The sequence below is a fragment of the Homalodisca vitripennis genome, chromosome 8, assembly GCF_021130785.1.
Source record: "Homalodisca vitripennis isolate AUS2020 chromosome 8, UT_GWSS_2.1, whole genome shotgun sequence".
NCBI lineage: Eukaryota > Metazoa > Arthropoda > Insecta > Hemiptera > Cicadellidae > Homalodisca > Homalodisca vitripennis.
Window position 1 is genome coordinate 100928005 of NC_060214.1, and position 12227 is coordinate 100940231.

Below are 12227 nucleotides of genomic sequence, written 5' to 3' on the forward strand. Positions count from 1 at the left end.
TATAATACAGTTTCCACTTTGTTTTAATTTCGGACTCACATGTCAATTTCAACGCCAAATAAAAGAAGAACCATCGTTAAACATGTTACTGCAAAAGAAAACGAACCTTCCTCCACCAGCCACGACGGACAACAAAGTATACCAAACCTATCCAAATCGATAGACCCTGTTCTTCGATTGATATCAGGAAGTCTACAGGAAAAAATCTTTATATCCATCAGCGCCTCACCCACGAAAATAAAGCTTCAATGTAATGTAAAATGTTCTTAAACAGGCTTAAAAAGACGATACCAGGATATATATATATATATATATATATATATATATATATATATATATATCGTATGGGGGACAAAGGCAGCTATCCATAAATAAATAAATTAAAAATTACAATTATTAAAAAGTACGTAAGAACAAAGTTCTTGAGTCATAAATTAAAAATAATATTAAGATCTCCCGTCACAAAGCTAAATCCAAATTACTGAGCCAGTTTAGAGACCCATCCTCTAAACCACTCAGACCAGCCAGACCACCAAAAAACAATCGCAAAGGGCAGTCGTTTACAATGTGCTCCATTGTCTGAGAGTTTGCGCCACAATCACACGTCTGGTCGTCAGTAATACCCCACTTAAATTTCCAGTGATTGCTTCTCCCAACCCCAGTTCGAAAACGATTCAATAAAACCCATTCCTTTCGAGGAATTTCCAAGCCACCCGCTGCTTTCGTAGGATCGGATATCAAGAACTTGTTCCGTCCATCGAATGATTCCCAGGATGACGCCCAGTTAGCATTAGGCGTAAAGTTCTCCTCTATCAACTGGGATGCTGTTTGTAGTGATGGCTTGCGTGATTTGAGCCGGCTATCTTGCTGAGGAAGGCCGCGCATAACGGGCAATTCGGGATTGGACACGATCTTATTGAACTCTCTCAGAAGAGCCAGGAGATAAAATGTATATATGACTTGATTATCAGATTAAAAATATAGGTAAATGCTCCCGAAACTTAATTTCTTGATTAGAAAGCAATTTTTCCGTCCTTCTGCCAGTAATTGCTGCTGATCAATATAAAACACTAAGGTAGAAGTAAACTTGCATTTAAGTATAGTAATAAAATAAAATTGTTTACCTTGTAACTATATTTCCACTCCCCTAAAAACTATAAATATATAAAAGATCTAAATTTGACTTTGCAAAACTGTTCCACACTGAGAAAGTAGATTTCAAATTTTATTATTCGCTCGGCTTTTTACAAGAAGTGTTTTAGTATTATAAGAGTAATGTAAGTGAAAAGAAATATTTTAATAAATTTATTTGAACAATCATAAAGGACTGCAACTGAAACACTAGTGTTCCAATTAGTTTCTTTAAGTGTCAGTTTGAAATGTATACGGTACTTTTTATATAAACAAAATCGGGACTGTAAATCTGTACCAATTGGTGAAAATGTTAATTTTTAAACTCAAAGAAGTTTTAAGTACTTGCATATTTATTTAAAAATTGTAAAATTAATGTACAGTTCGCAGCTCCAACATTAAGTAGAGGTACATTTTACCATCTTCTTCTTATTGGAAACTAAATGCTTAATATATGATCAAACACTTCAATAAATGAAAAACTTTTTATTTTGTGAGGCCTATTACTCTACTTTTATTTCAGTTATGTGGGTCTAACGATGTGTTCTTTGAGCACGAAAGGCCTCACAAAATAAAAACTTTTCATTTATTGGAGTGTTTGATCATATATTAAGCATTAAGTAGAGGTGTTGCAAACGCTCTAGAACAATTAAATTTAAAAAGAAAACATCCACATGTTATTGGTTGCTTATCAACTGTAGAGCTTATTAATATAATTGCTACCCTATTTGACTATCTAAATAGCCGGGATATTAATCATTATTTCATTATTTCATTTCATTTTTATGGAGGATTCAAATTTTCACACAGTGTGTTTTGGAGGACTCAAGTGTATGTGATTGTTTGGAACTAAGCATGCGCGAGATATTGACGATGTATTATTGCACACTTTATTGAAATTCATAGTTACCTCTCGTCAGATAATCATCAATAGGGATAGCGCGAAAGCAATAATCTATGCAGGTTTACGTGATGTTTTGCAGTGAAGTTAAATGAATTATACTACCCATACTAATATTTTGCCTGAAATAACTGAAGGATCAGTGAAAGACTTGGTTTTTATGAAAGAGTATCACGTGGATGGATAGTGAAAGATAAAACTGTACCTGAAGAATCAGTCTGATGAAAGTGGGTGCCAGCGCTCGCTGACCCAGAGTGGCCCCTGGAACAAGAAAAAAAATTACTTAAGGACAAGTAATTTAATGAGTTTGCTAGGCGAATTAAGATTAATTTGTTGATATACACATTACATTATTTTCTCAGTATTCAGTTGAAAGCATATCCTCGCTGATGTAAAGGAAATAATAAGTTCTGAAAAGGTGTTTAATATGGAACCCTGTTGGCTGGTATATAAATGTTTCAGAAAGAATCTAATGCAAAACATTTTACATGTAATAATAATTCCGATACGTATAAATAATAAACTAATCTTACTACTGTATAATTACTATAAAAGAGTAATTGAAATGTTTATATTATAATATTAAATCAAAATTAATTAAAACCTCTTTTATGACACGTTCACACTCTTGATCTCAAACCACAAGTGAAAATAAACGCCGACGCGTAAACATGGATATAAAATCCGAGTCGTTAGACTGGGATTGATTGAGCAATAAAGAATACAGTCCGTTATTCATTTTATAGGAGAATGTGTACAAATACTTCATTCTATTTCTTTATGAAGTATTTCATACCACACGGACCCATACAATTGCATGAATGGCGTAGTTTAGTGAATTGCTTATTTTATTCATTCAAAAAAGGCGTCACTTATTTTAGAAGACAGAATGGCACAATAAGGACAGTTATGAAATGTTATGCTAACTTTTAATAACGATAGATCCCAATCAAAATTGATCCAAATTGTAGTCAACTGATTTTGAAATACAAAGATTGGGCCATGCAAATTTTTACACAGACTTAATATTGTCTAATAAATTAATTTAATAAGAAATATAAACACAAAGATTTCAGTTTTAAAACATTTTGCTAAGTTAAACATTCAAACCTGACGGACTGACAGCCCTTATACTGTTTAAACCTAAAATAAAAGGAAGAACTTTGAAAAAGAAGTACTGTACCAAGTTTCAAGTATTTAGCAGCTAATTAACAAGTGTTATCACACAGACTGTCAGACGGACGGCCTGACCTTGAACCTTAAAAACAATAAGGTTCTTTCTTTGAGGAAGAGAAACCTCTTTACCAAGTTTCTTGGAACTTTCTATCAAAACTTATCACACTTACAGCATGACGTGCAATTAAAAAAATACAGACTTATTTTCATCGTTTACACATCAATAGGACTCATGTTGGGTCCAAGAGGAACCTAGGTACCAAGTATTAAGTCTTTAGAATCTTCCTATCAACAGTGATAGCACAGATGGACAGACATACGAACAGACTGCTCCTTGACCTTTAAAATTGGTAAGGATCTTCCATTGAGTATTAACATTCGTGTGTGATAAAGTGAGAGACCTAGAGGGAAATCTCGTGTCCCCTTTAGGAAGAATTTATCTACTGCATCAGCAACTCAGTCTCTCGCCTAGAGCCTGGTTAAGTGCTTAATATCGACAATCGTGTGTGACAAAGTGAGAGGCTTGGATAACAATCTCGTGTTCTCTTTAGAAAGAGTTTATCTACTGCATCAGCAACTCAGTCTCTCGCCTAGAGCCTGGTTAAGTGCTTAGTATCGACATTCGTGTGTGACAAACTGAGAGGCTTGGATAACAATCTCGTGTTCCCTTTAGGAAGAGTTTATCTACTGCATCAGCAAGTCAGTATCTCGCCTAAAGTCTGTTAAGAGCTCAGAATCGACATTCGTGTGTAACAAAGTGAGAGGCTTGGATAAAAACCTCGTGTTCCCTTTATGAAGAGTTTATCTAGTGCATCAGCAACTCAGTCTCTCGCCTAGAGCCTGGTTAAGTCCTCAGTATCGACAATCGTGTGTGACAAAGTGAGAGGCTTGGATAAAAACCTCGTGTTCCCTTTAGGAAGAGTTTATCTAGTGCATCAGCAACTCAGTCTCTCGCCTAGAGCCTGGTTAAGTCCTCAGTATCGACAATCGTGTGCGACAAAGTGAGAGGCTTTGATAAAAACCTCGTGTTCCCTTTAGGAAGAGTTTATCTAGTGCATCAGCAACTCAGTCTCTCGCCTAGAGCCTGGTTAAGTCCTCAGTATCGACAATCGTGTGTGACAAAGTGAGAGGCTTGGATAAAAACCTCGTGTTCCCTTTATGAAGAGTTTATCTAGTGCATCAGCAACTCAGTCTCTCGCCTAGAGCCTGGTTAAGTCCTCAGTATCGACAATCGTGTGCGACAAAGTGAGAGGCTTTGATAAAAACCTCGTGTTCCCTTTAGGAAGAGTTTATATAGTGCATCAGCAACTAGTAAAAAATCCACTCAATCTAAAGGGCAACCTAAAATAATTAATATTGTTCTCTTTAGTCTAGTCCTTTTATTTCTTGGTATTCTCATGTTCTTTCGTTAATTTCATCTTTTCATTATAATTTAGTTTATGATCGCTTAAAAATAAAATATCTGAATTAATAGCAAAGTGACAGAGTTATATGGCAGCAGTGCCACAATAATGTGATATATTTATAAACATAAAATGTATACATATATGTCAAGTTTATAGTTTATTACAAGCGTTTGTTTGATACTGTATTGATTATTTATCGAACAATAAAAGGAACATGAGTAATAAGATTTCAATTACTATTGTTTCTAACGCTGATAATAGTACAATATAGAAGTTCGACACAGTATGTCGCGTAACATGCTTCGCTTTGGTTACATTCAAACTTTTAAATATATAACTCATTTCATTCTAGAAATAGCTTGTGGAATAAAAACTGCATGTTCCACCAGACAAAAAAGAAACTGTGACAGTTGATTAACTTCAATAACGTTTAGCCAAATTAAGATGTCTCTCGAGATATCTTGCCACAATCATGATACATTCAAATTTTTGTTCATTAGGTAAGATTTCAAAGCTGCATATAAATAATACGAGCTTCGGTGAACTATGAAAGATTGACTACAACGAGAGTGCGCTGAAAAATTAATCTTGTTACATTGACTTTCCAATCTATTGTTTCATGTTTTAACTCTATGAATAAAAATATTACATGCTGGCGGCTCATATTGTACTCTGTTTACAAATTACGTCATTTTCTCATTGCCATCATGGTTAGCTATAATACTATTGTAATAGTATTCGCTAACGCTCATTCAAATTCCATGGAGTAATACCCACCATAAACAAACACAGTAATGCTCCTATAAAAAATTAAGCTTCATTCAAACATTCATATCTATAGGTAAGTTTCTTTTTAGTATCTTGAGGACAGACAGACAAGTGAAATATTGGCCAGGTTCTCGAGTAATAAAACAACAATATGTTTTTAATCAAAATTACTTTCAATAAAACGGGTTCGCTTGACAGAAATCAATTGTTACTATATAAAATTGATAAAAGTGTTAGAACGGTATGATTACTTAACAATTAAACTAGCTAAGATACAATCTGCTAGAATGTAGAAACGCTGGCCAAGAAAATTTGAACAGGTCTTAAATATAATTACTGCGCTAAAATATCAATATCATGAAACAATAACGATAAGCTAATTGAAAATATTTTATTTAACACTTATCGATGGTCAATATCTGCGAAGCTAACATTTCAATGTGCTACTGCTGATAATAAACTTAAGTAAATACCAAAATATATCACCAAAGAATAATGTATGTATAAATATTTTTAGAAAAACAGACAAGGGATTAGTAACTGACCACTGTACGAAAATTTTCAATGTGGCACGTGCGTGATGTATTTTATTTATCCAGTCCGTTGTTGTTTAAAGAATAGTTACACTTTATTCCGTCCATCTCTACAATAACTCTAGATAAGAAGGTCTTATAGGAAGGTCTTAAGAGTCTTCGCACATGGGTTCATCTTGCTCGAAAGAATAACGCTTTAGGATAATATATAACAGGTCAGTCTGTCCTTCTGTACGATAATTCTAGATAGGAAGGTCTTAGAGTCTTTGCACATGGGTTCATCTTGCTCGAAAGAATAACGCTTTAGGATAATATATAACAGGTCAGTCTGTCCTTCTGTACGATAATTCTAGATAGGAAGGTATTAGAGTCTTTGCACATGGGTTCATCTTGCTCGAAAGAATAACGCTTTAGGATAAAATATAACAGGTCAGTCCGTCCGTCTGTACGATAATTCGAGATAGGAAAAGTCTTATAGGAAGGTCTTAGAATCTTTGCACGTGGGTTCATCTTGCTCGAAAAAATAACGCTATAGCATAAAATATAACTGGTCAGTCTGTCCTTCTGTACGATAATTCTAGATAGGAAGGTCTTAGAGTCTTCGCACATGGGTATCATCTTGCGGGAAAGAATAACGCTCTAGGATAATATATAACAGGTCAGTCTGTTCTTCTGTACGATAATTCCAGATAGAAAGGTCTTACAGTCTTTGCACATGGGCTCATCTTGTTCGAAAGAATAACGCTTTAGGGATTAAAATATAACAGGTCAGTCTGTCTTTCTGTACGATAATTCTAGATAGGGAAGGTCTTAGAGTCTTTGCACATGGGCTCATCTTGTTCAAAAGAATAACGCTTTAGGATAAAAAATACCAGGTCAGTCCGTCCGTCTGATAAATAACTCTAGATATGAAGATCCTACAACCTTTGTACATGAGTTCCTCTTGCTTGAAAGAACACTTAAATATAAAATATAACAGGTCAGTCCGTCCCTCTGATAAATAACTCTAGATATGAAGATCCTACAACCTTTGTACATGAGTTCCTCTTGCTTGAAAGAACACTTAAATATAAAATATAACAGGTCAGTCCGTCTCTCTGATAAATAACTCTAGATATGAAGATCCTACAACCTTTGTACATGAGTTCCTCTTGCTTGAATGAACACATAAATATAAAATATAACAGGTCAGTCCGTACGTCTCTCTGATAAATAACTCTAGATATGGAAGATCCTACAACTTTTGTATATGAGTTCCTCTTACTTGAAAGAAACACTTAAATATAAAATATAACAGGTCAGTTCGTCTCTCTGATAAATAACTCTAGATATGAAGATCCTACAACCTTTGTACATGAGTTCCTCTTGCTTGAAAGAACACTTAAATATAAAATATAACAGGTCAGTCCGTCTCTCTGATAAATAACTCTAGATATGAATATCCTACAACCTTTGTACATGAGTTCCTCCTTGCTTGAAAGAACACTTAAATATAAAAATATAAACAGGTCAGTCCGTCTCTCTGATAAATAACTCTAGATATGAAGATCCTACAACCTTTGTACATGAGTTTCTCTTGTTTGAAAGAAACACTTAAATATAAAATATAACAGGTCAGTCCGTCCGTCTGATAAATAACTCTAGATATGAAGATCCTACAACCTTTGTACATGAGTTCCTCTTGCTTGAAAGAACACTTAAATATAAAATATAACAGGTCAGTCGTCTCTCTGATAAATAACTCTAGATATGAAGATCCTACAACCTTTGTACATGAGTTCCTATTACTTGAAAGAACCCTTAAATATAAAATATAACAGGTCAGTTCGTCTCTCTGATAAATAACTCTAGATATGAAGATCCTAAAACCTTTGTACATGAGTTCCTATTACTTGAAAGAACCCTTAAATATAAAAAATATTAACAGGTCGGTCCGTCTCTCTGATAAATAACTCTAGATATGAGGATCCTACAACCTTTGTACATGAGTTCCTCTTGCTTGAAAGAACACTTAAATATAAAATATAACAGGTCAGTTCGTCTCTCTGATAAATCACTCTAGATATGAAGATCCTACAACCTTTGTACATGAGTTCCTCTTGCTTGAAAGAACACTTAAATATAAAAAATATAACAGGTCAGTCCGTCTCTTCTGATAAATAACTCTAGATTATGAAGATCCTACAACCTTTGTACATGAGTTTCTCTTGTTTGAAAGAACACCTTAAATATAAAATATAACAGGTCAGTCCGTCCGTCTGATAAATAACTCTAGATATGAAGATCCTACAACCTTTGTACATGAGTTCCTCTTGCTTGAAAGAACACTTAAATATAAAATATAACAGGTCAGTCCGTCTCTCTGATAAATAACTCTAGATATGAAGATCCTACAACCTTTGTACATGAGTTCCTCTTGCTTGAAAGAACACTTAAATATAAAATATAACAGGTTCAGTCCGTCTCTCTAAATAAATAGCTCTAGATATAAAGATCCTACAACCTTTGTACATGAGTTCCTCTTGCTTGAAAGAACACTTAAATATAAAATATAACAGGTCAGTCCGTCTCTCTGATAAATAACTCTAGATATCGAAGATCCTACAACCTTTGTGCATGAGTTTCCTCTTGCTTGAAAGAACACTTAAATATAAAATATAACAGGTCAGTCCGTCTCTCTGATAAATAACTCTAGATATGAAGATCCTACAACCTTTGTACATGAGTTCCTATTACTTGAAAGAAAACCCTTAAATATAAAATATAACAGGTCAGTTCGTCTCTCTGATAAATAACTCTAGATATGAAGATCCTACAACCTTTGTACATGAGTTCCTATTACTTGAAAGAACCCTTAAATATAAAATATAACAGGTCGGTCCGTCTCTCTGATAAATAACTCTAGATATGAGGATCCTACAACCTTTGTACATGAGTTCCTCTTGCTTGAAAGAACACTTAAATATAAAATATAACAGGTCAGTTCGTCTCTCTGATAAATAACTCTAGATATGAAGATCCTACAACTTTTGTATATGGGGTTCCTCTTTACTTGAAAGAAACACTTAAATATAAAAATATAACAGGTCAGTCCGTCTCTCTGATAAATAACTCTAGATATGAAGATCCTACAACCTTTGTACATGAGTTCCTATTACTTGAAAGAACCCTTAAATATAAAATATAACAGGTCAGTTTCGTCTCTCTGATAAATAAACTCTAGATATGAGGATCCTACAACCTTTGTACATGAGTTCCTCTTGCTTGAAAGAACACTTAAATATAAATATAACAGGTCAGTTCGTCTCTCTGATAAATAACTCTAGATATGAAGATCCTACAACTTTTGTATATGAGTTCCTCTTACTTGAAAGAACACTTAAATGTAAAATATAACAGGTCAGTTCGTCTCTCTGATAAATAACTCTAGATACGAAGATCCTACAACCTTGTACATGAGTTCCTCTTACTTGAAAGAACACTTAAATATAAAATATAACAGGTCAGTTCGTCTCTCTGATAAATAACTTTAGATACGAAGATTCTACAACCCTTTGTACATGAGTTCCTCTAGCTTGAAAGAACACTTAAATATAAAATATACAGGTCAGGTCGGTCCGTCACTCTGATAAATAACTCTAGATATGAAGATTCCTACAAACCTTTGTACATGAGTTCCTCTACTTGAAAGAACACACTTAAATATAAAATATAACAGGTCAGTTCGTCTCTCTGATATAAATAACTCTATATATGAAGATCCTACAACCTTTGTACATGAGTTCCTCTTACTTGAAAGAACACTTAAATATAAAATATAACAGGTCAGTTCGTCAGTCTGTGTGCACTACCTCTTTCATTTGGTCAGAGATCATTCTACACTCCGTTGTAATGATTTATTTAAGTCAGTACTCAATACTATTGATAAATTAAAGCCTGCATTTTATTACTAATTAGAGTTATTCTCTATAAAATTCTATTCATAAAATATGCATTCAGTAATGTGGTTATATTTTAAATACTGTATACGATTACTTATAGTGCATTACCGTGATACTTAATATTTATACGATTCTACTTTTATTATACATGTAAAATTAATTTTTTATATTGAAACTGTGTTCAGAACTCAGTACATTATATCAATAATAATATCAGTACAAACCTTGGGAATCCCTAAAATAAATTGTTAAACACAGGTTCCGGTTAATCTGGTTGGTCGAATTTACGTACATAATATATGGATACAAAAAATACTGGCAAGAGGTTTTCTATCGCCTATGACGGAACCCTCTCGTTTCACTCGATCATCAGGCTCCAACTATTGTAGAACGTTATACTCGGCTATCTTGACGTTTATTTCTGCAGTGATGACAGAGCGGAAGCGAGTGCCACTACACACAGTTTCCGTCCAGTTACGATTTCTCCATGTCGAGTACAATACACAGCCTTCCTCCTCCCATCACAAGATTATTGCCGTAGTTGGGGGACTGAGTCAGCACCGAGCTGAAGACATGTGACACGTTCATAGCTCTTACTCCGCGCTGTCAGACAACACGTCACCGAGGTTACGTGTTTCCGGTACATCCCATTGTGAACCACGCACATTGTGAACTCCAGACAGCACAGCTTAAATAATACTTCTACGAGTGTCTTGTGCATAATACTAAATTTGCAATAACATAACAAATAATTAATATCAATAGGCTAAACATTTGGAAACAGACAAAAGAGGTAAACCTAATAAAACTGTACTAATATCAATAGTAATAGTTGCTGGATGAGGTAATCAAAGCCTGTCACTCAAGAAGCTGGAAAATACATTTCTGCCCTTCTGTCTGTCTGTCCGCAAGATTTAACAGAAACAAACAAACCGGTAGATCTGACATTTTGCATGAAGCTAAATAAAAAAAGATTTTTTTGTGTTCTATAAAAGGAACATCGGGTTCGATAATGGTGCATGTAACTCCATGGAATTTGGCTGAGCGTTACGACGAACATTTGTGTATTGGTCTTATGGCAACGAGAAAATCAAAGAAATTATAACATAGTAAACAAGAGTGTACAATCATATAACTTTATAAAAGGTGACGAAGTTTTACTTGAAGTACACATCACGTGAAATGATCTATTGACTTGAAATGTTGCATGCAACCTCTACGAAGCCTGTAGAGTGACGTAGTAAAACTTGAAGTACACATCACGTGAAATGATCTATTGACTTGAAATGTTGCATGCAACCTCTACGAAGCCTGTAGAGTGACGTAGTAAAACTTGAAGTACACATCACGTGAAATGATCTATTGACTTGAAATGTTGCATGCAACCTCTACGAAGCCTGTAGAGTGACGTAGTAAAACTTGAAGTACACATCATCACGTGAAATGATCTATTGACTTGAAATGTTGCATGCAACCTCTACGAAGCCTGTAGAGTGACAGGTGTTGTGACGTACTACCCTGTAACTGCCCAAGTTGCAAATCAGTGTCTTGGATAGAGTTCGGATAAAATAAATGCTCAGTGTCTTTGGATTAAAAATAACATTTGTATTAGAAAGTCTTTGTATAAAAAAATTCTTTGGACCAGAATTGTTTTAATAAACTTGTTTAACAACGTTGGGTATCACTACACACACCTTTTCATCCCTACATTCCCCTCAGACGTACCAATGCAAGTTGTGTTACAAGCGCAACGTGCTCGTTAAAAGCGGGGGCTGAATCAAGCACGGCGGCCAAAGTTTTCACTTCGTCACACACTTGCAGTACGCTATACACCTGAATGACGAAGTTCTTGTGTGAGTTCTACACATACAAATCACATTGAATCCGATGTTATATAAAGACTTCTTAGCAATGCTTCTTGTTTTTGAATGCTAACACTGTTGATATATATATATATATATATAGTAATACTTTAATAGATAGGTAGACTTGACAGACTTTATGTAGCATTGAATGTAACCTTGTGCTGAATTGGCCCTCTCTAAAAATGTGTATTTTAAACATTTAAAATTATTTTAGTGCAATAAAGTTCACATTTTGAATTTGAATGCTTCAATCACAAATTTGTGTCTATAAAAAAATTATAAACCCCTACAAAAATATTATATGCGCTGCTTGGTACAAATTGCTTGTATTTTGTTCAAACCAATGTCTATAGGCGCAAAAAAGTTAAATCTTTGATCTGTTTCACAACCTCAGAGAATTTCTTTTGCCTGTGAGTGTTCAATCGTGCAAATTCTTGACACCACCTCCAGTGAATGGTGCCTCATCCGTGGACAAAACACGATTGGTAGAATTGTTGATTAATATT

At 34.5% G+C, this 12227-nt stretch overlaps 1 protein-coding gene across 1 annotated transcript in view; it reads right to left on the minus strand.

Annotated features, from left to right (window-relative positions):
- Positions 1-12227, minus strand: part of LOC124367794 (protein-tyrosine sulfotransferase-like) — a 173732-nt gene that overhangs the window by 6106 nt on the left and 155399 nt on the right. The window contains exon 5 of the mRNA XM_046824910.1: positions 2238-2293. The gene's annotated coding sequence lies outside the window, so the exon portion shown is untranslated. The remainder of the gene's footprint in view (positions 1-2237; positions 2294-12227) is intronic.